The 26101-nt window shown below is 39.3% G+C and overlaps 1 long non-coding RNA gene across 1 annotated transcript in view; it reads left to right on the plus strand.

The window, feature by feature from the left end:
- The first annotated feature begins 435 nt into the window (after nucleotides 1–435).
- Nucleotides 436–26101, plus strand: part of LOC133662030 (uncharacterized) — a 41246-nt gene continuing 15580 nt past the window's right edge. Inside the window, exons 1-2 of the long non-coding RNA XR_009828053.1 lie at nucleotides 436–818; nucleotides 15180–15283. This is a non-coding gene — a long non-coding RNA (uncharacterized LOC133662030). The remainder of the gene's footprint in view (nucleotides 819–15179; nucleotides 15284–26101) is intronic.

The following is a 26101-nucleotide window of genomic DNA, read 5'->3' on the forward strand; positions in this document are numbered from 1 at the left end:
AAAGCCAATAATGCCATTTTTTGTGGTGCCCTTTAGTTAGAAAAGTACCGAAAAGTATCGAAATAATTTTGGTACTGGGACAACACTACTCAGAAGCGTAAGAAAACAAGATATGACAACTGGACATTATAGTTATCATTATCAGCTCATTGTTAAAAATAATTGTATTATCAAACAAATGAACATTTATGAACATATAAACACACACACACACCCACACAGTAGTACTGGAAAGTGGTACAATTCAGTATCGGTATCGATTCCCAGGTACAGTAGCAGTTCAAAATGTGTAAGTACCCATCTCTAAACCTGTCACTAAGAACTCAATGGAACAGAACCCTAATTCATAGTAAAAACCATCCCTGCTAATTGAATGTGCTTGCAGATGAAAGAAAGCCTTTGTGTGAGTCCCATGTATGGCAGGATGGTTACATCAGTGTGAAGGCTGCAGCAGGCATCATCACGGGACACCGAATGAGTAAATAAAACACGTTGCTTTACTCGCCTTCAGCAGTTAATAGGGCGGCCCTGCTGATCAAAAGAATATTAGCTTTGATTAATCAATCAATACCCCGGTGGCCTCCGTCCTGTCCATTGATCTGCATCGCTGTATGGAGGTCAGCGTCGGGCTCAGCGGCATGTGAAACACTCGGCTGTGTTTTTCACACTGGCCCGCTCAAACGAAAATCCGCCCTCATTGATTTTCCTTTCATTTCCCTCCTTTTGCCTTTTTAAAATGTTCTCCTCTCGCTCGCACCGAGGGAAGTTGCAGTGGGAGTTTTAGGCGTAAGTTGGAAAGCAAGTCAACACTGGTGAAGGTACTTTTCGTTATTATTCATGCACTGCTTCTCTTCAGATACCTTGGATGTGTTCAAGCAAACTCCTCAAATCATTGACAGATGTTGCTCTAATGTAAGGTTGTTTTGAGACACGTCTTTATATATATATATATATATATATATATATATATATATATATATATATATATATATATATATATATATATATATATATATATATATATATATATATATATATATATATGTAACATATGTGTATATATGTAATATATATATGTATATATGTAGATATATGTGTATATATGTATGTATATATGTATATATATATTGTATATATGTATATATATATACACGTATATATGTATATATATATATATATATATATATATATATATATTGTGTATATATATATATATATATATATATACACTACCGTTCAAAAGTTTGGGGTCACATTGAAATGTCCTTATTTTTTAAGGAAAAGCACTGTACTTTTCAATGAAGATAACTTTAAACTAGTCTTAACTTTAAAGAAATACACTCTATACATTGCTTATGTGGTAAATGACTATTCTAGCTGCAAATGTCTGGTTTTTGGTGCAATATCTACATAGGTGTATAGAGGCCCATTTCCAGCAACTATCACTCCAGTGTTCTAATGGTACAATGTGTTTGCTCATTGGCTCAGAAGGCTAATTGATGATTAGAAAAGCCTTGTGCAATCATGTTCACACATCTGAAAACAGTTTAGCGTGTTACAGAAGCTACAAAACTGACCTTCCTTTGAGCAGATTGAGTTTCTGGAGCATCACATTTGTGGGGTCAATTAAACGCTCAAAATGGCCAGAAAAAGAGAACTTTCATCTGAAACTCGACAGTCTATTGTTGTTCTTAGAAATGAAGGCTATTCCACAAAATTGTTTGGGTGACCCCAAACTTTTGAACGGTAGTGTATATATATATATATATATATATATATATATATATATATATATATATATATATATGTATATGTACTGTATGTATATATACATACATGTGTATGTATATATATTTTATTTTAATTTTATATTAATGTGCTTGTGAGCCCATTTCCCCCGATGTTGTTCTAAAGAAAGAAGCAAGACCAAAACACAAGAATACAGTAACATGGATGTAAACTTTCATAAAAGCTGACTAATACAGCAGGTACATGAGTACACGTTATGTACACGAACAAAAAATAACTTCATCTTGTTACATTTATGAATGTAAGTAATCTAAAGGGTTATGTGTTTACATAATCACATTAGTCAACCTCTTCACGTCTAATGATTCACAGTGAAATAATCAAAGTTTTATTCCCAAAGTCACAGCACGTCATATCAATACTTAAAAATAAATCAATACTTAAAAATAAATCAATACTTAGAAATGAATTAATACATAGAGATAAATCAATACGATGAAAACAGTCCCCCACAAATACGCACTGCTATGGCTGTAGACCCCAATTTGGAGACAGCCCCATGGTCCAGTCCGTCACGGGCTAACATGACATTATTACTACCATACTTTTATTTTGAAGCTTATTTTTCACTGAACAGGAAGTCACTGTGCATGTTTGTATTTAAAATGTTTAAAACAACTCTAGTTGACCTAAGTGCTGCACATGCAGAAATACAATCTAATAAGGATAGTACACATACATCCATCCATCCATCCATTTTCTACCGCTTGTCCCTTTAGTGTCAATAATTATCAATTACGATAGCATTACACATAAAATAGTAAAATAACATCTAAAAAAAAAAGCAAATACATACAAATAGGGAATAAAAGCGAATATAAAGTATGTTTTCAAACTGAATGAAGAATGATGACGTTTACAATATTACAACACATGTCGACATAAAGTTAAAGTTAAAGTACCAATGATTGTCACACACACACGAGGTGTGGCGAAACAGAATGATTTTTCATAGAAATGACCTCATTGGACAGTTTTTCGATATAAGCAGGTTTTACTCTATGTAAAATATATGAAAGCGCTCTTGAAATACACAAACACAGAGTTAATGCACCACTAATGGAAAATAACAGATCCTGCAAAAAGGCTTTTGCAACCTCCGCCAACTAAGCAAATAGTATTGCTTTTTTGCAAAATAATAGCCCTTGCTTCAGGTTTTTTCTCCTAACAGCATAATAATTAGTCATTGGTCTAACATTTTAGGTATGTTTCAATGCCCAAGGTTGCAGATTTTTAATGCATTTATCAAAAATGCAAAATAAGGCTTTAGTGTGTGTGAAAGACTACATGTCTTGCTGTTCAATATGATACATTTTGATTTTAACCTGACATACGTAGATGATACGGTTAGTATCCAAAGAAAAGAGCTCAGTCGACATTAATGTTGATGTAAGAACAGTTAAATGAAGATAAAGAAAAAACAAAAAAAGAGAAACAAATAGACAGAGTGAACAGACTACAATTGCACAATAGGGGCAACAGAAAAAAACAGGAAAAACAAACCAAGGCAAGATACAAGCCAATGACTAGGTGAGAGGGAAACTAGAAAAACTAGTTGAGCACAAGATAGACCAGAAAAACGCAAGCCAAGTGAAAAGTACAAACTACGGAAAAAAGACCATAAAATCAAAGATAGCAAGCACAACACGCGTTTGAATGCACCCATTAGCTAAGAGCATCCACCACCTCGTTGCTCCGCATCTGGCGCCAAGTCAACATAATAAAAGAATAAAAACACTGCAGATAATGACTAATTAATTTTTTCAATAGTCTCTGGAACACTAGCCGCACATGTTTGATGTCACGTGCAGAGTTGGGGAAAAATGTTGTCAAAAAAAAAAATGGTTCTGTTACAGTTTGTGTTGTTCTGGACCCCAGGATGTAAAGACAGCAGGTAACGTGCAGATGGAAAAAAAAAAAAACTTGTCCAGAGGACAACTGGGGACAGCTGTGTCATCTGATTGCCAATCAGAAAACATTAAGTTAAAGTTAAAGTACCAATGATTGTCACACACACACTAGGTGTGGTGAAATTTGTCCTCTGCATTTGACCCATCCCCTTGTTCACCCCCTGGGAGGTGAGGGGAGCAGTGAGCAGCAGCGGTGCCGTGCCCGGGAATCATTTTTGGTGCCCGGGAATCATTTTTGGTGATTTAACCCCCAATTCCAACCCCTGATGCTGAGTGCCAAGCAGGGAGGTAATGGGTCACATTTTTATAGTCTTTGGTATGACTCGGCCGGGGTTTGAACTCACAACCTACCAATCTCAGGGCGAACACTCTAACCACTAGGCCAGTGGTCCCCAACCTTTTTGTAGCTGCGGACCGGTCAACGCTTGAAAAATTGTCCCACGGACCGGTGGGGGGTGGGGTGGGGGGGGGGGTGTATTAAAATGTTTTATTTTTTTATTTTTTACATAAATAAATACAATCATGTGTGCTTACGGACTGTATCCCTGCAGACTGTATTGATCCATATTGATATATAATGCATATATTGTGATTTTTATGTTGATTTCATTAAAAAAAAAAAAAAAAAAAAAAAAAAAATTTTTTTTTTACATTTTTTGTGCGGCCCGGTACCAATCGGTCCGCGGACCGGTACCGGGCCTCGGCCCGGTGGTTGGGGACCACTGCACTAGGCCACTGAGTAGGTTGTGGGGGGAAGTGGTGACAAACAGGAAGTGGAAGAAATAAGAGCGCTGGATAAACAATATTTCAAAATACAGGAAACTAATGATGAAGACTAAACTGTCATGTGAGATCATGACAGGTTAAACATAGTAAAAAGTGACATTAGTAAGCCAACTGCATGACTCAAAGTGCCCTTCAGGGGTTTTAAGAAGGTTTTTCACTCATCTCCTTTTCTTATGTGAACCAAGTGCTAAACATACGCAAATATTTGGCTCCTAAAAGGAACACGCTGACATCTTTCTAGTGTGGACGCTTGGCTTTTGAATGGCATGGATTTGCTAATAGCATCAATCCTTGCTGCTCCGCATGTGGCACCAAGTCACCTGGTAAAAAGTTGAATAGCCTCTTGTGATTTATTATGCAATCCCACAACTACTTGTTAGCAAGTAGAAATAGAAACTATTCAAGGAATTGGAATATGCCAATCATGCTCACTGTTTCCTTGACTCTGCTGCCACGGTACACTCATATCGGATAATAATAATAACTTTAACCTTTTAAATCACTGAAAAAAAGCATCCGGACTTACCCTTTGATTTATTCTCGACTTAGTCATATTGTATTGGTTGACTGACCGTGTGGTTAAATTGCACAAGAGATAAACCTAGCCTACTCTGCACTTTGTTCCTTAGAGGTGCAACTGTAGTGGCGTGTATTTCAAAAACATTTTAGTCAAACTCTAATTGATATGTCTCAAATATAAAATGTCCACTAACAGGTTCAGATAGATATGCATACAGTATGTGTTGGTTTGGGGATGTTTCTATTACTGAACAGCAGCACACAGAATGGTAACAATTAAGCAAAACCTCTATTGTGTTGCCTATGCTATTATTTTTCTGACAAATACAACATATTTTAGCTCGGTTATTAGTAGTAATAAGTAAGTGACGCCTCAAAGAGTGTTTGGCCCACTCACTAGCTGTACTGACACTGCATTGATGCTGTGTAGATGTTTCATAATGGTCATCCACCATCTACTAGGTTTCAAAAAAGTCACTACGTTTGACCTGCAAATAACGTTAAAATTTAGCAAAGACACTTTAAAAAAAAAAAAAAAAATGCAATGTGCAACCCTGGCCAATGAGCCAATTCGTAAAAAAGAAAAGAAGAACATGTACCTAATTTGGCGATATAACATGAAAATTATCCCACACTTCGTAAATGTTCCTTTTTGTTAGTTAAATTGAAATTGATTACGCTGATGAAAACTGATGTCCTTTGACTTCCTTAAGTACGAGTGGTCAATGGTGAGCCGCAAAAAGCACTTCCTGATAAACACAGTTTGGCGCCTCATAGTCACATGACACAGCAGTTATATCGGTCTTGCAATTTTTTTTCTGAAAGTGACACATTGAGGCTTCTAAGGCCACAGTATCATGTGCTTCATAAGCAGGGGCGGATTAAGAAATTTTGGCCCCCTGGGCCTGACATGGTCTTGGCCCCTCAACCCCCCGCGCGTGTGGGCGCACACACACGCACGCACTATGCAAGAAATACTGTATACTGTGAACAGACATGCACACTGTACTGTACAGAAGAGTGCACATACTGCACACACACTATTAGGTATACCACACAGACACTGACAAGCACAGGTTTCACACAGACACAGGGGGAGGGGATAAATGGCCTAAAAATAAACATTTTGGAAAATGATTACGCCCACTTCAGTGATGGTGCATTGGGTCATTTGAGAGATATTATGTATTGGAAGTTGGTAGCTATCATGAAATAAACCCCCCACCCCACCCAAAAAACTAAATCGGACATGATTTTTGCCCCCTTTTCCTCCCTTCTATCATTAAAAATAAAATAATATCTTAGGAAAACACTTTGGCATAACGGCAGCTGTGCAGCAAATTGAGGCTCAAAGTCTGTATCTATTTGTGGTTAAGCTTGAGGAGAAGGAGAAAGGTAAAATGATAACATGCATCGGAGAGCACCACAAAGAAAGGTGTAGGCCAGTTCATGGTACAAGGGCTGCATGCAGGTCAAGATAGCCCATTTCCAAGAATGCTATAGTGGCTGGACAGGCACTGGACATGTCCTGAACTCAGTGTCAGACGTGGCTGCCGAATACTTGGATGAAGTGAAGCAGCTGACAGATCTCATGCTGCCCCATCTGAAGACTGTCCTGGCCAGGCAGAGGATGGATGAGGAGACCTTCCCAATGGACCCTGTCAGTGAACAGGCTAGTAACATTGATGGCACCCCTGTGCACAACATTGGGATGGAGAGACAATGTGGCAAGGTGGACTACAAACTGAAGAAGTTGGGCACACTGAACGCAGTCAATAGGTCAATAATTTTACAGAAGAGCCAGGAGCTTCAGAGGTTTCAAGGCAGCAGCACAAGCAAAAAGGGAGGTTGAGCTCAACTGGAGTAAATTCATGAAGGCAAAATTCGAGAGTAGGGCAGATGAGAAACAAGAGATGGCTCAAAGAAAGGAGACTAGACATGCTGGACACACTGAAATCTTTTGATGGCCCCTTCACGATAGTGGGGAAGTTGAAAAGTTCCTTGTGGATGAAAGTCTGCACAAGAATGCAAAGCTGCAGAGAATGAAGCTTGAGGTTCAGTTTGCCAGAGAAAGCACCAAGCTTCTGCCTAAAGTCAATCCTATCTTCACAATCCAGGTGACACTTCCCAGAAATGGCAAAAGTGCAATTCTCCAAGTCATAATGGATACTTAGAATTTTATGGTGGTGGTAAGTATTCATGAAAACAGGTAGCCTAACATTAGTGAATGGGTGAATTCTGGAAATAACCTAAAAATCTTACACAGTGCACCTTTAAGCAAGGGGTTTCTTTCGTGCTTTCAATTTTGCAAAATCATCCACCACATCATTGAAGTCCAACTCTCTTGTCAGCTCACTCTCAATTGCCATTAGAGATAACGCATTTAATCTTTTCTGAGTCATTCTTGTGCGCAGCTCATTTTTTACTCTTGACAAAAGAGAGAATGAGCGTTCTCCCTCACAGTTACTGACCGGTAGAGTGAGAAAAATCTGTAGCGCAATGTATGTATTAGGAAACGTAGGCTGTAGTCCAAAATGTATTATTGTTTTGAGCAGTCCTGAAGGGGTCCTCTCCTCATCAGTGTTGTTGAGCTGTATAAAAGATTTGAACTGTATAAGCTCCTGTCCAAGACTTTCATTGAGGTCAGATGGGTATGATTCAGTGAGAATCTTGGCCTTGTGAAGGACTGAAGCATTGGACTCTGTATCCAAAGAGAAAAGGACACTGAACAAATTGTTCAGATGTTTGTAGGCCTCCAGACGGTGATTAAGGCTTGAACTCAGTTGATCAATAGAGGCAATAAATGTCTCTATTTGAAACAGTTGCCTTCCCTCAAGCACAACATCTGGGGATGCTGATTCATCAGCAAACTTTTTACGTTTCCTCGTCCGTTCAGCCCTGTAAGATGGGGTGCCACCCAACATGTTTAAGGCTTTCTGCTCAAAATGATCAAATAGATCTCTTTGGGAGAGAACAAAGGTGCGCAGAGATTCCAGCAATCTAACTGCTGTACCAAGGTCCATGTCTGCTTTTTGAAGTTGCAGACTTGTGGCCTGAAATCTGGACAGAACAGTGTCCCAAAAGCCTGCCATGAAGGCCATCTCAAGTGAATCCAGCTTCCGCACTAGACTGTCAGCTTCAGTTCGTGTGTCTCGTTTCTCTGTGTCATCAGTGGAAATAACCTGTAGTGCTGCTTTTATTTTACTGTAGTTCTGCCACAGTGCTTTGGTAGATTCTGCACGGCAACTCCAACGCGTGTTGGATAAAGCTTTAAGTGTGAGATCTATGTTGGAATTGCCAAATACCCTGTCCCATCGGTGTGTGGATGCAGTTGTGAAGTTGTAAATAGACTGAATCAAGTCAAAATACTTAGAGACTTCATTTCCACATCTGTCAATGCTGTTGACTCCCACCAAATTCAAAGAGTGAGCTGCACATGGAATATAGTGTATTAATGGGTTGCTTTTCTTTAAGTGAGCCTGCAACCCATTATACCTCCCTGACATGTTGCTGGCATTATCATAAGCCTGCCCCCTGCAATTTGACAGCTCTAACCCTAGATTTTCCAACACAGACATGACACAGTTAGCCAAACTTTCACCTGTATGGCTAGTAATGGGCTCAAAACCCACAAAGCGTTCAACAACACTGCCCTCTTTGCTAACAAAACGGAATATGAATGTCAATTGGTCCACATGAGATAAATCTGGGGTTGAATCCACAATGATAGAGTAGTATTTGCTTGCTTGCAGTTCATCTGCTATAGCCTGTTTGGTTTTTGCACCCATCAATTCAATGAATTCCTCACAAATGGTGGAGGACAGATATGAGGTATTACCTCGACCCATCTGCCCAAACTTTCTGATGTGATCCTTTAGAAAGGGATCAAATTCAGCCAGGACCTCCAGAATACCAAGGTAGTTCCCATTGAGAGGAGACCCTAACGATTCATTTTTACCCCTAAATGCAAGGCCCCTTTCTGCAAGGAATTTAATGACTGCAACAACTCTTTGTAACACCTGCCTCCAATAGCTGCTCTCTGCCTGAAACTGTTTGAACAGGTCTGCATCAACTGTGGCACCTTTGGCGCGGTTCAAGACTGCTTGCATGCAGGTTATGTGCTCAGCACTTCGCTCATGTTCACCAAATCTTTCTGAGTGTTTCCAATCACAATAGCCTGTCACAAAAGAATGCGTTTTTGGGGAAAACAGTTTGCATGCAAAGCAGTAAACATTACCAGTAGAGGGAGAGTACATCAGCCACTCTCTTTGTACTCGTTGTCCATTGGGCAAGTGTGAAGTAAAATGTTCATTGTTTAGGCATCGGGTTTTGCCTCCTAGCCCACTGTTCCTCACAGAAGCTGGATAATGGCTGTGACGGTTGTGAAATGATTTTGCACCTCTTTGAATAAGAACTTCCTTCATTGACTCAGTGAGGGTCTCAGCCCATTTAGCGGGATCACTAGGTAGAGTTGTCACTGTAGATGGTGTTGAAGAAAGATTCAGCTCATTTTCTATGCTGTCCAGAGGTGCAGTGACCTCACATTCATCCGAGCAACTGGCTACTGCTGAATTGGTTGAATCATAAGCATCAGAAGCATTTGGTTCAGTGTCTACACTTGTAGTGGTCTCAGGATCTTGGGAGCTACATGCTAGCTCAGGTGCATTGCTAACCTTAGCTGAATTTGCAGTAGCATTTATAGAATTGCTTTCAGCAGATGTCTTTGTACTGAAGAAGCTGGAGATATTTGGAACACTCTCAAGTAAAACTGATTCCTTTTTTTTCTTTTCTTGCTGAATTTTTTTTCTAGCTCCTCCACTTAAACGTTTATGATCCATATTTCCCTTCTTTCTTTGCACATTGGCTCTTTGCCTATCACAACAGATAAACCAACTATGTGTGTGTGTGTGTGTGTGTGTGTGTGTGTGAGTTTGTTTGTGTGTTTATGATCGGTGCTGCTTCCTTCAAGTGTGTGAGGTGATTTAGAAAACTAGCAACCCAGCATCAACACTCCAAAGCAGAGAATAACAGCTTACTAGCATAGACAATTGAGAGCAGAGAATCAACTGATTCGTCTGATAGACAGCAGGAGAGCAGAGTGGTCAGTGATGATCGAATCAAGAAAATGTCTAAATGGCAAGGGAACAGACTGATTTGTACTGAGGAGAAAGAGAGAGAGAGCCAATTACAGTGAAATATATTCCAAAAGAGCCAAGTGACTAGCTGAAGGCAGGGACAAATGCCTTGGAGTGACCAACAAGAGTGCAAAGTACCAAATGGCAAAATGTGGAAAGACCAACAGGCAGATCTGCTTTTACCTCTTATCTTTACAACCAAAAAGTTGCTAAATGATGTTTTCAGTCGCTAGCCAGGTATGGCCAAAAGACGCGAAATCTAGCGGCAAAGTCGGTCAATCACACTGACAGTGAAACAAATATTTTGAAAAGATAATAATTGTACACCTTTGTGCACTTTAGTCTTCTATCTAAATATTTTCACAAAGGACACCAAGGCAGCTTGCTAGCTATGATGGGAGCAACAATGTCTGATAGACAGCAGGAGAGCAGAGTGGTCAGTGATGATCCAATCAAGAAAATGTCTAAATGGCAAGGGAACAGACTGATTTGTACTGAGGAGAAAGAGAGAGCCAAGTACAGTTAAATATATTCCAGAGCCAAGTGACTAACTGAAGGCAAAGACAACAGCCAGATACCTTAGCAGAGACCAACAAGAATTCAAAGTACCTAATAGCAAGATGGCGAGACCAACACAATAAATTGTATTAGGATTTAATTTATTAACGTTAATCTTAACAGCCAAAAAGTTGCTGAATAATGTTTGTAGTCGCTAGCCAGGTATGCCCAAAACAAGAGTCGCTAAACCTAGCAGCAAAGTTGCTTAATTGCAACACACTCTAGGATTCAGGGGAATTAAGGATAATAAAGATATTAATTGTACAACTTTTTGTACTTTTTTTCTAGTTTTTTGAGTCGCCAGCCATGTATGGCCAAAAGTCGCTAATTGAATGCCAACGTTGCTTAATCGCCAACACACTGGGACTCACTGAAGGACTGACTGAATAAAAAAGATAATTAAGATAATTGTGTACTTTTCTCTTCTGATATTTTCTCTAAGGACCCCAAGCTATCTGCAAGCAGCAATAATGTCTGACAGACAGGAGAGCAGAGTGGTCAGTGATGAATGGCAAGGGAACAGGCTGATTTGTACTGAGGAGAAAGAGAGAGAGAGAGCCAATTACAGTGAAATATATTCCAAAAGAGCCAAGTGACTAGCTGAAGGCAGGGACAAATGCCTTGGAGTGACCAAGAAGAGTGCAAAGTACCAAATGGCAAAATGTGGGAAGACCAACAGGAAGATCTGCTTTTACCACTTATCTTCACAACCAAAAAGTCGCTAAATGATGTTTTTAGTCGCTAGCCAGGTATGGCCAAAAGACGCGAAATCTAGCGGCAAAGTCGGTCAATCACACAGTGAAACAAATAATTTTAAAAAGATAGTAATCGTACAATGTCTTGTACTTTTGTCTTCTTTCTTAATATTTCTCAAAGGACACCAAAATGTCGCTATCTGCAGGCAGCTTGCTAGCTATGATGGCAGCAACAATGTACCTTAGAGTGACTGACCAACAAGAGCTCAAAGTACCTAATGGCAAAATGTGGAGAGACAGACACAATAAATTGCATTAAGATGAAGAGAACTGTTGCTATTATTAATCTTAACATCAACCAGAAAGTCGCTAAATGTCACCAGCCAGGTATGGCCAAAAGTCGCTTAATTGGCCACACACAGTAACAGAGAAACTAACAAAAAAAAGATCATAAAGATAATAGTTGTACAACTGTGTGTACTTTTGTCTTCTTTCTAAATATTTTCCCAAAGGACACCAAAATGTTGCTATCTGCAGGCGGGAGCGTGCCTATGTTCCCCGGGTCCTATGTTCCCCGGGTCCTATGTTCCCCGGTTGTTCCTGGGTCTTTGTATGCGACCGGGGAACTTAGGACCCTTTTTCTAAAAAAGGGTCCTATGTTCCCTGCATTGTATCTGGCGAAATTGCGAAATTGTGCCCTGACCAAAACCATCCCTAAACCTAACCTGTCACAGGGCGTTGTGGAGCACTTTTTTTTGGCGAAATTGTGCCCTGACCAAAACTATCCCTAAACCTAACCTGTCACAGGGCGTTGTGGAGCACTTTTTTGGCGAAATTGTGCCCTGACCAAAACCATCCCTAAACCTAACCTGTCACAGGGCGTGCGGCAGCAGATAGAGCAACTCAAACGCGAACTTCCTTCCTTCGACAACTTAAACGCGTCTCTGTCATGAGTGTCTGCGTGCGTCTTACTTAGTCGCGCATTGGAAGCAGCGGGGAACATAGAACCCTTTTCTGGAAAAAGTGTTGTACGTTCCCCGCAGCGGGGAACATACAACACTTTTTTTAAAAAAGGGTCCTTAGTTCCCCGGTAGAGGGGAACATAGGACCCGGGTAACATAGGGACGGGGAACATAGGGATGACCCGCTGCAGGCAGCTTGCTAGCTATGATGGCAGCAACGATGTCTGCCAGACAGGAGAGAGTGGTCAGTGACGATCGAATCGAGAAAATGACAAAATGGGTCAAAGACCAAAAAGTTATTAACTGACAGCAGTGACAAATGTCAGACTGTAAACTTTCTCGAAAGAAAAGGACAAAATGGGAAGATGCTGATAATAACAGCAAAATGGAAAATATAAGAATTTCCAAGTAATGCTCAACTCAAGTGTGTGTGTGTGTGTGTGTGCGCGCGTTAAACTTCTTGTTGAATGATTTCAAATTATCTCTGAGTCTGAACTGAGGGAAAGGAAACCAAATTTTGAGCAGTCTCTCACGAGTTCAAAATACCAAATGAGGAGATTCTAAAAGAACAGACCGGTTTATGAAAGACTCGATGGGGGAGGGGCACAGCTAAGAATACTTGAGTGAGATTCTGTGATCCAAATTCGAGATAGAGCTTTTTGATAATGATAATTTGTCAGAGTAAGGTTGTGTAATCAAAATTTGAGAATGAGCTTTGTCAATCAATCAAGAATATTTGCATTAAGTTCTGTGATCAAAATTCAGAAACAACCTTTAATAATTGATAAAGAATATGTGAGTGAGGTTGTGTGATCCATCCAATTTGAGAATTAGCTTTGATAATAATGATTGAGAGCCTCTGGCCCTCTGTGGATCATGGCCGCGGGGCCAATTTTGCCTGGCCCCTTGGGGCCTCTGTGGGTCGTGGCCGCGGGGCCAAGTTGGCCTGGCCCCTTGGGGCCTCTGACCCTCTATGGATCGGGGCCAAGTTGGCCTGACCCCTCGGGGCCTCTGGCCCTCTATGGATCATGGCCGCGGGGCCAAGTTGGCCTGACCCCTTAGGACCTCAGGCCCTCTGTGGGTCGCGGCCGCAGGGCCAAGTTGACCTGGCCCCTTGGGGCCTCTTACCCTCTATGGATCGTGGCCGCGGGGCCAAGTTGACCTGGCCCCTTGGGGCCTCTGGCCTTCTGTGGCTCGCGGCCGCGGGGCCAAGTTGGCCTGGCCCTTTGGGGCCTCTGGCCTTCTGTGGGTCGTGGCCGCGGGGCCAAGTTGGCCTGGCCCCTTGGGGCCTCTGACCGTCTATGGATCGTGGCCGCGGGGCCAAGTTGACCTGGCCCCCTGGGGCCTCTGACCCTCTATGGATCGTGGCCGCGGGGCCAAGTTGGCCTGGCCCCTTGGGGCCTCTGACCGTCTATGGATCATGGCCGCGGGGCCATGTTGGCCTGGCCCCTTGGGGCCTCTGGCCCTCTGTGGGTCGCGGCCGCGGGGCCAAGTTGACCTGGCCCCTTGGGGCCTCTTACCCTCTATGGATCATGGCCGCGGGGCCAAGTTGGCCTGGCCCCTTGGGGCTTAAGATTATTATTTTTGCAAAAGTAGTTTTGCTTGGGTCGCGGCCGCGGGGCCAAGTTGGCCTGGCCCCTTGGGGCCTCTGGCCCCCTGGGCCTGGGCCCGGTAGGCCCGGTCATTAATCCACCTATGTTCATAAGGCAATGATGCTCCTGTATAGTTTGTCCCATCATCAGCTATTAGAAATTAATTGGATGGACTTGAAATTTCACGCACGGCTCAATGCCTTCTGCATAACACTCCCTGTAACTTTGAGGCGCTTGGGCAAATCACTACAAAATATTATGTTTTGCGTCCTCTTCTCCTGATGTTTTACTGCTGGATTTGTACCTTCAGTTGAAATGAATTGTGCTTGAGAAAATGCTGAAAGAACATACTTGATATATCCTCAAAATAAATGGGAACACACAGCGTCATGCAAGGTTTTAAAAATAGGAACAAAATGCAATCAACATGTCATATTAATCTTAAGAAATATAAAAGGCAGACACCGAAGATAAGGAAACACAGGCTATGATGTCTAAATATTATCAATTGCTTTTTTGCTCATAATGTTAACCACATCATGGACAGGGGTGACCAAAACGTATCAAAATAATAGTTTTACATGTCATTATCTACACTGTCTTTGGGAGGAAATAAGCTCCAGTTCTGTAGATGACGTCACACCCGTGGCAATGCAAAAGGAGCGTTCCAAGTACCGGTACAGTTATTGTATTTTCCGGACTATAAATTGCCTTTTTTTCAACGCTTTGAACCCCGCGGCTTATAAAACGGTGCGGCTAATTTAGGGATTTTTCTTTGCCAACGGCCATAATGTTTTGCATTTAACAAATAGTTTTCATATTAAACCGACGGAGACACTAAAAAGGTGTGTTATTATTGTTTGTGCTATGGTGTCATCTTTTGGACGAGTTTAGTCACTGCAGGTTGAGGATTGAAATTGTACTTCCTGTTTCATGCCTTGAACCGGATGTATAACTGTCCATAGCGTTCTGCTCGAAAGGATTCTTCATTCATCACTGCAAGCAATAATTGTACATTTTACAATATAACTAAAACTATTCATACCTATTAAACCGTTCCATGTGTGATGTCTGTAGGAATGTTTTCATGCATATTTGTACGTGCTATCATAATGTAAACAAGCTAGCTTCTTTAGCATCAGCGAATATGCTAACACGTTTACAAGTGTCTATGTTATTAAGTTACAATGGCATTCTTTTTGTATTGTTTCAGTTTCGTAAAGCTTCTGCAACTAGCGGGTCCATGACGATGACTTCTGTTTTGTTTGATCAGTTGTTTTACTGCCGTGTGACAGGAACCGTTTGGAAACAATTAAGGTATGTAAATAAGCATTTCCTGGGGCTTATTGTCAGGTATGACTAATAAATGTGAAAAATATTTTTTTTCTTCTAAAATTTGGTGGGTGCGGCTTAAATACCAGTGCGCTCAATAGGCCAGAAAATACAATACTTATCTACTGATTACTCAAAAACTAATGGATATTAAGAGAACTGACCGCCAACTTCATATTCAGGAGCGAAACATACATAAACAGAAGTTGTTAGTGAAATTTCAGTCATCTGGACGCTTTGGGTCTTTACCATGATGCAAAATTCTCAGAGCTTTGATGAACATAAAAGAGCTAAACGGCATTAAACCACTGATATAAAATGAAAATGATTTTAGGCATTTACATATACCATGGCAGATATATATAAAATAATTGTATGAACTCAATAAAGTCAATCAAGTCATGCCTGTTTTCTTTCTCATTCCAGCGCAATAGACACTGTAAAAATTAAAATTTTTGTCTACTTGTCTACTGTATCAAAATCAATGTTGTCATGAATTATTGACCTTCAAATATTCCACTCTGCAGGTCGCGGGGGGTGCTGTAGCCTATCTCAGCTGCATTCGGGCGGAAGGCGGTGTACACTCTGGACAAGTCGCCACCTCATCGCAGGGTATCTGTGTTGGCCCTGCGATGAGGTGGCGACTTGTCCAGGGTGTACCCCGCCTTCCGTCCGAATGCAGCTGAGATAGTCTCCAGCACCCCCCGCGACCCCAAAAGGGACAAGCGGTAGAACATGGATGGATGGATGGAAATATTCCACTCTGCAACTTTGTGAAATATTGCATATTTTGTCATTATAAAAAACTGTTATTTTTGATTAAAAAAAAAATCAAAAACAACTTTAGATAGATATGTAGTTTTTAAAATATTTTAAGTGTGGAAAGTAAATAAAAAAAACTATTGCTGATTTATGACACTTGCACTAAGAGTGTGTATACGCAATCTTAAGCTTGCACAAGGGTTAAAGCAATGCATTCATAACTTGCTCATAAGTTAATCATAACATGCCTTTTTCACAACTGATTTTTATGCGGTTTATTTTATTATCAATGTCAAATCATATGCTAATAATACAGAACATTTGATTTAAAAAAACAAAACAATAAAAATGTTATTGCCAGTGTCCTTGTTTCAACCATTCGGCATATTTTGAATGTGCCAGCATTCTTGTTGTCTTTGTTTCCATGCCATCTGCATACCTACTACTCATATCTTTATTGGGGAGCGGGGTCAGGGGACAACTTAACGTCTAATGGTCATAAACTTTGAAGTCATGGTAAGTACCGCTAAGTAAGTACATTTTATTTATAAAGCGCATTTCACAGATAAAATCACAAAGCGCTGTACAAAATATAGGTGAAGTAAAACAACAATTCAATTAAAACAACAGGGGCAACATCATAAAAAGGATACAAAGTGGATTAAAAATGATAGTTAAAAGGTGCATTAACTAAAAGCTTTACTAAAAAGAGAAGTTTTCAAATGTTTCTTAAAAGTCAGTCAAGATCACGGAGGGACTGGTGCAAATTGTTCCAGAGTCTGGGAGCTATAGCCTGGAATGCCAGGTCTCCACAGGGTTTTAAAACACATTTTTGGGATCTTTAGAAGACCCTGGCCTGAAGACCGCAGGCTGCGCCCTGAGGAGTAGGGGCATAGCAAATCAGTGATGTACTGAGGGGCCCCACCATGCAACGCACAGAATGTCAGGACTAAAATCTTAAACTCAATGTGGAATTTAACAGGAAGCCAATGAAGACTGGATAAAACGGGGGTGATGTGGGCTGGTCTGGGTCAAAAATCTGGCAGCCACATTTTGTACAGCCTGAAGCCTCTTTCGCGTTGACTTGTTGAAGAGAGTGAAAAGGTAATTGCAATAGTCAATGGTCACTAATTGTATCTCAATGCTAGGAAACATCCAGTGGTCCGACCCCTGGTATTATTGCATCATATTCATGTAGAATGGGCCATCAGACGTTGGTGTAAACTCTGCAGCTGTGATCACCAAGACAGCGCGTCCCATCGAAGGATTCAAAGATGTAACGTACGTGGCTTCACGTCCCTCTTGGTGGCATTTTTGTTTTTCACATCCCCCCCAGCCCCCGTTCCTCGGCAAAAAAAAATGCAAATGAGCGTAATTTCAAATGACAACGAAAGTAAACTTTTTCGGAGTTGTGAGCGCCAAGGTTCCCCGTGGGGGGACAGGGAGCCGAAAAGAACCCTGCTCTAATTCTGTCATTGTCAAACTTTGACACAAGCGATTGTTCCGCTGCCTTTGTTGAGCGATACAACGAGTAACAGGGTCCCAGTTCCTCCGCGTTAATTTTTTAAAAGAAAGCACAAGACGTGTATTCCTTGAAGAAATGTTTGCCGCTGCTTATGCTAAATATTAGAATATCAGCCAGTGACGTCTTTTGTCATTTTTTTTTTCATTTTTATCTTTTATCTCTTCTTATCCACAGTAGGCCAATGCCTTTGCCACCGAGCCTCATAACAGCATCTCAGAAATAATTTAAGTAGCCTTTTAAAAAACAACAATGCTAAGACAAGTTGGAAAATTCTGATTTGACATCAAAGTGTGCTGTTTCTCCGTTTTGAGGGCGTCGGCTTTCTCTTTCATGTCACACGGTGATCAAGTCTGCTGTTTTTGTTAAAAGGCTTGTCCTGGATTCATGACATTTGCCGAGAACACTCATGTCTTCGTGCTTGCTAGCACGTGTGTGATCAGCAAATTAAGAGCCAAGTTGGCAGACTGCGACATAGTCAGTTCTGCTTATGTTGACAACCCATCTATGTCGACCCACTGATCAAGTCCCGAGCCACGTGTTCCTATTATTCCTATTTTACACATATGAGTCAACACAACTACTTTTGCCAACATAACATATGAGACCTGAAGGGTTAATTCCTTTGAAAAATAGGTCTGTTTATGTCGACATGTGTCTAGTACAAGGGTATCAAACTCATTTTAGATCGGGGGCCACATGGAGAAAAATCTACTCCCAAGTGGGCCGGACTGATAAAATCACGACACGATAACTTAAAAATAAAGACAACTTCAGATTATTTTCTTTGTTTAAAAACAGAACAAGCACAATCTGAAAATGTACAAATCATAATGTTGTTGTTTTTTTTTTACACTTACATGTTGCGGTTAATAGTATTCTATCTTTATTTGTCGTTATTTATACTTTCTGAATAAATTATGTGATAATGTTCATCAGTCAACTCATTGGTGTTAATTTTCAATCTATCAAGATACATTTTTTTATATCAAAATCAAATTACAGGATGGTTTTTATGTAGTTTGATCATTTTCCTCGACTGATGTACTAACATCATGTGTTTTTTTTTTGTACATCCATCCATCCCATCCATTTTCTACCGCTTATTCCCTTCGGGGTCGCGGGGGGCGCTGGAGCCTATCTCAGCTACAATCGGGCGGAAGGCGGGGTACACCCTGGACAAGTCGCCACCTCATCACAGGGCCAACACAGATAGACAGACAACATTCACACTCACATTCACACACTAGGGCCAATTTAGTGTTGCCAATATGTAGCATAATCTACAAAGATACAAAGAATTGCTATTGCGGCATCCAGAACAGCTGTTTCTTTCATTCAAAAATTAGAGGTTAATTCTTATACTTAGCAAACTCATCCCGCGGGCCGGATAAAACCTGCTTGCGGGCCTGATCCGGCCCTCGGGCCGTATGTTTGACACCCCTGCTCTAGTATTAACAAGGGATGTTCCGATCAGGGTTTTATGCTGCCGATTCCGATTGCATGTATTAACTGTAAATGTTTCAATGTACTTACAGTAAGCACAATTGACAGTTTAACTACAGTAACACGATATTGAAACTAGCTCCATGTTTTCTTTTATCACATACACTTGTTTGATCAAAACAGAGTCAATAGTACAAAATAAATAAACAAAAGCAAAAATTATCTACTACTTATTTTAAACATTAGGCTTTTACCCTCAAAGTCATCCAGTATCCAAGGAGTCGGTAAACTTTTTTTGCCCTGTCCAGCCACTCAGGCAAATCATGTTGTTGATGTAGATGCCCGTATTTGCTGTACATATTTACTTTACAGAAGAGAAGTGTGGGATACTTCTCTTGTTGCCTTATTTGTATTTGATTTTATTTAATGGATTTGTATTAATATTTGGCGCAGCCGGACCAGAGCAGGAGGGAATATAAAAAAGAAAAAACAGAAAAAGGAAGACAGAGGGGGAAATTGCTGGACAAGAGGGGGATAAGACAGACAGACAACAACAAACACAACAATAACAACAGCAACAACGACAGAACAGCATCAGCAAACATGATATGTACAAATATGATGGTAAAAGTGATAGCAAAGAAGCAGTTAGTAAAGTAAATATTAATAACATAGAAATGACGATGAACATTATTACACTACAAATGGAGCAATACAAATACCCATAGAAATAGCACTATTGATAATGAATAATAACAATAATGACCTCTATAATCAACAATACAGTTGTTTGAAATGCAACAATACATGTATGTAATGATAACTTGAATTACAAAAGAAAGCAGATAAATGGAGGGGAAGAAAGAGAAGCGGACTGTATTAACCTTGTAGATTGTTATAGTCAGAGGTGGGTAGAGTAGCCAGAAATTGTACTCAAGTAAGAGTACTATTACTTTAGAGATTTATTACTCAAGTAAAAGTAAGGAGTAGTCACCCAAATATTTACTTGAGTAAAAGTAAAAAGTATGTTGTGAAAAAACTACTCAAGTACTGAGTAACTGATGAGTAACCTGTTCGTTTAATGATGACGGCAACAAATAATGCACAAAAACATAAAAATAGCAATGAGCAAATTCAGAGCCAGGAATATCTCTTAAGCAACTAAAACAATAATATATATTAAATAATAATACATTAAAATAAAAATTGAGACACAATAACTTAACAGCACCATAGGCTCAGTAGGCATTTAGTCATTGATTGATTGAAACTTGTATTAGTAGATTGCACAGTACAGTACATATTCCGTACAATTGACCACTAAATGGTAACACCCCAATAAGTTTTTCAACGTTAATCAATTACTTAATAAATGACCAAGTTGAGGTGATGTACCTCATATATAAATATACATACACACACATATCATATATATATATATATATATGCCGGTATACATATATATATATATATATATATATATATATATATATATATATATATATATATATATATATATATATATTATTTATTTATTTTGCCGTTTTTGTTCACATGTTAAAGGTGTTTTAATGAATATACATGCATGTTTAACATATAGATTCCTTTCTTTCATGAAGACAAGAATATAAGTTGCTGTATTACCTGATTCTGATGACTTGCATTGATTGGACTCAGACAGCAGTGCTGCATAACCTCCCTGCTTGGCACTCAGCAACAAAGGGTTGGAGTTGGGGGTTAAATCACCAAAATGATTCCCGGGCGCGGCGCCGCTGCTGCCCACTGCTCCCCAAGGGGATGGGACAAATGCAGAGGACAAATTTCACCACATCTAGTGTGTGTGTGACAATCATTGGTACTTTAATCTTAATCTTAATCTTAATAACGTCCACGTTTTCAAATGTCTAATACCACATGAAAGTGGTTGGTTTTTGGCATCTTATTTGTCCAGCTTCCATATTCGTTTTTATACACTTTACAAGAAATACATTGGCGGCAAACTCCGTAGCTTGCTAGCTTGTTTGCGCTGGCTTTCGGAGACTCTTATTTTGTTAGCGCAGGCGCGATGGAGTGGCACTTTTATTGTGAAGACAGGAACTGTGCGGTCAGTCTTTAGGCTTTTGAGAGAGGTACGGTTGAAATAAAAAAGTGTCTTTTTTCCTTCACACTTTTGATTGATTGATTGAAACTTTTATTAGTAGATTGCACAGTACAGTACATATTCCGTACAATTGACCACTAAATGGTAACACCCGAATACGTTTTTCAACTTGTTTAAGTCGTGGTCCACGTGTGACGGTCATGTGACCACCTAGCTCTGTTTGATTGGTCCAACGTCACCAGTGACTGCATCTGATTGGTGAAACGGAGTCAAACGTCACCAGTGACTGCATCTGATTGGTGAAACGCAGGCATGCGATATATCCTACTTTGAAGGTCTGTCTGACAAACCAAAACAGACAAAGCGTGCATTAACAGATCGATAAAAATTAGTAGCGAGTAGCGAGCTGAATGTAGATAAATGGAGCGGAGTAAAAGTAGCGTTTCTTCTCTATAAATATACTCAAGTAAATGTAAAAGTATGTTGCATTAAAACTACTCTTAGAAGTACAATTTATCCCAAAAGTTACTCAAGTAGATGTAACTGAGTAAATGTAGCGCGTTACTACCCACCTCTGGTTATAGTAATAATAGGTTAAGCTTTGTCAGTGTGCCATGTGTTACCCAGTTTGCTCTAGGGCAACAACGTTAATATATGTTTGATTAAACCTGATTATATTCATGAGTGTATGCATGCATATGTGCTTGTATATGTACAGTATGTGTATATGTATGTTTGTACAGTGAATGTATATGTACGGTATGTGTATATGTATGTTTGTACAGTGAATGTGCGTGTGTGGATTTATGTATCGTGAGTGTGTATGTATGTACTGTAGGTGGGAGAGTATGTACCCATGTATGTGGGTAAGTACCTATGTGTGCACGTATGTATGTATGAAAAATGTACGTATGTATGAATGTATTAATAATTGTGTGTATGTGAGTATATATGTGTATTTGTCCCCCAGAAAAAAAAAGGACGTAATCACTCAGTTGTTTTATTATCCTTTCTCTAGACCAGGGGTCACCAACCTTTTTGAAACCAAGGGCTACTTCTTGGGTACTGATTACTGCGAAGGGCTACCAGTTAGATACACACTTAAATAAATTGCCAGAAGTAGCCAATTTGCTCAATTTACCTTTAACTCTGTTATTATTAATAATTAACGATATTTATCTTTGTGGAAACACTGATCATCTTAATGATTTCTCACAATAAATATATATAGAAACAGATAAATATCAATATGCAACACTTTATTTTTATATTTTCTCTAAGTGCACATTTTTCAAATTGAACATTTTCAAATGATCACTTCTAAGACAGTCTTGTGAAATCACAATATCCCATTTTAACTAGCTAGCCACTAACATTTTTTTTAACAAATCATGAATTACTTTGCACCATGTTTGTACAAATAATAACTCATGTAAAATACAAAAGTAAACTCTCAAATTTTTAAATCATGTCACACTTTGAACTGGACACCAAATCTGTTATCTGTTTCTTTGTCAGTTAGTGGGAAGCCTGGCATTGCATGCTGTTAACTAGTGTGTTGTACTCTGGTGTGTAACTTGACACTGCAACTCTGAATGAGTCTTGCAGATGTGCATCAGTGAGGCGTGTTCTGTGTTTGTTCTTGATGAAGTTCATGTCAGAAAAGGCTGATTCACAAAGATAAGATTTTTCCTCATTGTTTGCGGAATCTTCTTAATCTTTTGGACATATTTTCACAGCAATCTGGCCTTAAGCTTAATTATGATAAATGTAAAATGTTAAGGATCGGAAATCTAAAGGGAACGTCCTTTCGAATGGAATGCAAAGTGCCTGTTTTGTGGACAGATGGACCAGTTAACATACTTGGTGTTGTTGTCCCAGAAAATCTGGAAGATCTAGGCTCAGTAAATTATGATAATCGACTAAGAAAGCTGGACAAAATTATGCAATTATGGAAAGGGAAATCCCTAACCTTGTATGGTAAAATGTCTATTGCTAACTCGTTAATTCAATGAGTATGAATATGGGGGCCTGAAACTTCTCAACCTTGAAGCTATGTGTCTGTCTTTAAAAGCATCAATTGTTCCAAAGATGTATTTAAACATTGAGTGGTACACAAATGTCCTGTTGGACACAAAACATGTACTGTATCAAAAGAAATTGTATCCTTTTTTACAAGTGATCCCCTCCCAGAGAGTCTGCTGGGAAACATGGCGGGGTTCATAAAGGAAACAATCCACTCATAGTGGTGTTTTCAATTTTATGTGCCAGAAAAAAGAGACGATATTTTGCAGCAGTTAATATGGATGAACTCTAATATTGTAATAGATGGAAAGCCTTTCTTTTGGAAAAATATGTTTGAAAGAGGAATCATTTTTGTCAATGATATTATCAATGAGAATGGTAAAATTATGAAGTATGATGAATTTAGAGCTATGTATGGTGATGCTTGCTCAAGCTTTTCATTTTATCAACTAACTGGAGTAATTGGGAAAAGATGGAAACAAATAATTAATTATGGAACTACTAAATTATTAGTTTGTAAACCTCTAATAAGAAAATCTAGTTGGCAAAAAGGAACTAAAATAAATAGAAAAATATATAATTTTTATTTAATAAAGAAAACTTTGAAGGCTGCCTCATACAACACATGTGGAAAATGGGAGGACTTTTTTGACTGCCCGTTGCCATGGGATGCCATATTCAAACTAATTTATAAAACCACTATCGATGTGCAAAATCGTTATTTTCAAATTAAAATTATTTATAACTTCTTACCCACAGGGAAAATGTTAAAATTATGGAATATGACAGAGTCAGATGATTGCCGATTTTGTTGTCAGGAGCCTGAATCCACCCTGCATTTGTTTTGGTATTGTCATATTGTGTCTTTGTTTTGGGTGGAAGTTGAAAAAATGTGTTTAAGGATTGGTTTGTTTATGAAGCTTAATGTGGTTTCTGTTATTTTAGGAGAGTTCATTGACAATCATGATTTAGTCAATTTAATTATAGTACTCTGTAAAATGTTTATTTATTAGGCCAAAAACAGATATTCACTTAGTATTACTTTCTTTAAAACATGTATTCAGTATTTTCTAACTTTAGAAAGTTACATGGTTGAAAACGATAATGATGCCAAAAAACATTAAAGAAAAGATGATAAGTCCTCAAAGGCTTATTTTGAAAGTATAATTATGTTTATAGATTATATGATATCTGTTGTTGTGTTCCCTAATTTGAGTGACCTGGACATAATCTGGACTGTACATAAATGCTTATTTTGAAAATGTAATTTTGTTTATAAATTATATGCAATCTGTTGTGTTCCCTCATTTTTTTATGTGTACATGAATGAAGGTGTGTGTTGCTGAGTCCGACTTGGACATTATCTGGACTGGGCCTGGTTTAAAAAACCCTTTAAACAAATCTAATTTCATTGACAACCTGGTCTGTTGAAGATAAGGCCCTTTTTTTTTAAAGTAAAATAAAATAAGATAAATAAATAAAAAACATTTTATTGGATAAAAAAGAAAGTAAAACAATATAAAAATAATTACATAAAAAATAGTAATTAATGAAAATGTTAGTGGACCAGCAGCCTATACAATCATGTGTGCTTCAGGGACTGTGTCCCTTGCAGATGTGTTGTCTATGTTGTGGGAACCAGAATATTGGTAGCAGAAAGAAATAACCCCTTTTGTGTGAGTGGGTGTGGATGAGTGTGCATGGGGGAGGTTGTTTGGGTTGATGCACTGATTGAAAGTGTATCTTGTGTTTTTTCTATGTAGATTTAATTTAAAAAAAAATAAATAAAATAATTAAATTTTTTTTTTTTTTTTTTTTTTTTTAGAACAGGCCCGCGGGCGACTCATCTGGTCCTTACGGGCGACCTGGTGCCCGCGGGCACCGCGTTGGTGACCCCTGCTCTAGACTCTTATTAATCTACTTTATCATTTCCTTTTAATAACTGCTTACTTTCTAACAGTTTACTAAGCACTTGTTTCTTGGTGTTGTTTCAAGCCAGCTTAGCTATTAGTATGTCTGCTCCTGGCTTGGTCTCGGTGTGTAAAATGTTTAGCGGCGTTCTCCAGTGATAATAGTAGATGATAATGATACATAAGATACACAGAATTGTAGCTTATTTGCTGTACTGGAGGTGATTATTATTAACTTAGGGGAGCGGTTTCCCATTGTGTACAGAGACACATGATGAGCTGCTAGACGCTTGTCAGCCGAGGGACTGTGTTTGTGATCGGCATTAAAAAGCATGAATCGAAATGACAACAGCATCTACTGTCCACACTCTTCCCTAAACTCAACGATCCGTGGACGGCATGTAAAATGTCAAATAATGAATGACTGGGCGCTTCATATGCATTCACGGCTAACTTATTCCTAGCCCCTCTACTCTTTAATTTTGTATGTGATGCAAAAAGCAGAAGGCATTCAGCAGACCGCAGTGACCTAACGGGACACGGAAAAGACAGCAGATCTACCAAGTAAGCAGGTACTTGACCATTGACTACCCTGTAAGTAATAAATACAATTTTGTACTGTACCCTGAAATGAACAGGTAGCCAGTGCAAGGACGCTAAAACGGCAGCAATGTGACCGAATTCAACACATCTTGACATGAACCTCGCTGCAGCGTTCTAAACTACTCGCAGGCGATCTATAAATGTTTTGTTGAGACCGGTGAAGAGTGAATTGCAATAGTCGAGACGTGAGGATACAAGAGCATGAATCAACATTTGTAATTCAGAATGAGATAATATGGAAGTGTTTCTGAAGTGGAAAAAGCAGTAGCTCATCACAAAGCATGGTGTGGTTAAATGTTACCTCAAGAGTTCTCAGACTGGGGCGCACATTTGCACCAAGGGAGCCTTGGCAGCTGACTGTTTTTTAAGTTGCAGTGCAAGAGGCAAAAATCAACACCACTTTTTTGGCAACATTCAGCTTGAGAGCATTACTA

The sequence above is a fragment of the Entelurus aequoreus genome, linkage group LG12 (assembly GCF_033978785.1).
Source record: "Entelurus aequoreus isolate RoL-2023_Sb linkage group LG12, RoL_Eaeq_v1.1, whole genome shotgun sequence".
Classification (NCBI taxonomy): Eukaryota; Metazoa; Chordata; class Actinopteri; order Syngnathiformes; family Syngnathidae; genus Entelurus; species Entelurus aequoreus.